Here is a 1,668-nt window from a genome sequence, read left to right as displayed (position 1 = left end):
CCCCCCCCCCCCTGACTCAACACATCTGTTCTACTTCTCATCTCCAACCATCATCTTGTATAACCACTTCCATAAAAAAAATCCTTTCAGCCTCTCGTCTGTCCATCTCCATCATCTGAATGTCCACACACAAACACACAAACACACACATGCACACACACACACACTGAAAAACACTCAGTATGTTTTAAAGGCTTGATGTATTTTCTCCCTTTCTATTGCAAATGTGTGAATAAAAAAAACATCCATTTGTCCGATTGCTCACTCACTCACACACACACACACACACACACACACACACGCACACACGCACACACACAGAGTTTAACCCTGACCTGAAAATGTAAAAGGAAAAAAATACTGAAATATATAAATATAAAAAACAGGCTTTTAAAGTGAAAAGTAAGACATCAGTGAAAGCTGTGTGTGTCTGGGTTAAGATGGAGGACGATGAAAGCGCCCTGAGGCGAGGCGCTGCCCTCCTCCCCCTCATGTCTCCTTTCTCTTCTTCTGTGGTTCAGTCAGACAGTAAAAACCTGCAGCGTTTCTTCTTCTCTGATTCAGACCTGAGCACACAAACATCTGCAACACAGACTGTAAAAACCTGTCAAACATGCTCCATTCAGAGCTGCAATGTTACTAAACATTACTGTATGTTTCTGTTTCTAAACGTTTCTAAACATTACTGTATGTTTCCGTACATTTCTGTTTCTGAATGTTTCTGTTTCTGAATGTTTCTGTTTTCAAACATTTCGGTTTCTAAATGTTTCTGTTTAGGAACGTTTCTGAATGTTTCTGTTTCTGAATGTTTCTGTTTCTGAACGTTTCTGTTTCTAAATGTTTCTGTTTCTAAATGTTTCTGTTTCCGAACGTTTCTGTTTCCGAACGTTTCTGTTTCAGAACGTTTCTGTTTCTAAACGTTTCTGAACATTTCTGTACGTTTCTGAATGTTTCTGTTTCTAAATGTTTTTGTTTCTAAACGTTTCTCAATGTTTCTAAACATTTCTGTTTCTGAATATTTCTGTTTCTGAACATTTCTGTTTCTGAATGTTTCTGTTTCTGAACGTTTCTGTTTCTAAATGTTTTTGTTTCTGAACATTTCTGTTTCTGAATGTTTCTGTTTCAGAACGTTTCTGTTTCTAAACGTTTCTGTTTCTAAACGTTTCTCAATGTTTCTAAACATTTCTGTTTCTGAATATTTCTGTTTCTAAACATTTCTCAATGTTTCTGTTTCCAAACATTTCTCTTTCCCTACATTTCTGTTTCTGAATGTTCCTGTTTCCAAACATTTCTCTTTCCGTACATTTCTGTTTCTGAATGTTTCTGTTTTCAAACATTTCGGTTTCTAAATGTTTCTGTGTCCGAACGTTTCTGTTTCTGAACGTTTCTGAATGTTTCTGTTTCTAAAAGAAAAGTTTCTTTCTAAATGTTTGTAAATGTTTCTGAACATTTCTGTTTCTGAATGTTTCCTAAAGACAACAGACATGACACCACCACACATTGGCATGCAGCAAAACATTAAATCGCATTTTTGTTTTTGATTTTAATGAAAACATTTGTTTCCTCAGATTTCACTCTTTATCTTGTTAAACTGCATTTTCTATTTCTGTTTCTTCAAAGCCAACCTCTCTGACTCCAAACAGCTGTCCTGACCTTTGACCACTGACC

General features: G+C 36.2%; 1 protein-coding gene across 1 annotated transcript in view; it reads right to left on the bottom strand.

The window, feature by feature from the left end:
- The window catches only part of LOC111644946 (receptor-type tyrosine-protein phosphatase mu-like), a 101,682-nt gene that overhangs the window by 34,348 nt on the left and 65,666 nt on the right, over positions 1–1,668 (bottom strand). The gene's annotated exons all lie outside the window — the stretch shown is intronic.

The sequence above is a fragment of the Seriola lalandi genome, unplaced genomic scaffold (genome assembly GCF_002814215.2).
Source record: "Seriola lalandi dorsalis isolate HSWRI2012SDOR001 ecotype SW California unplaced genomic scaffold, Sedor1 jcf7180002054945, whole genome shotgun sequence".
Lineage (NCBI taxonomy): Eukaryota > Metazoa > Chordata > Actinopteri > Carangiformes > Carangidae > Seriola > Seriola lalandi.
Note: the sequence above shows the minus strand (reverse complement) of the source record. Positions and strands in the feature narration are given on the sequence as shown.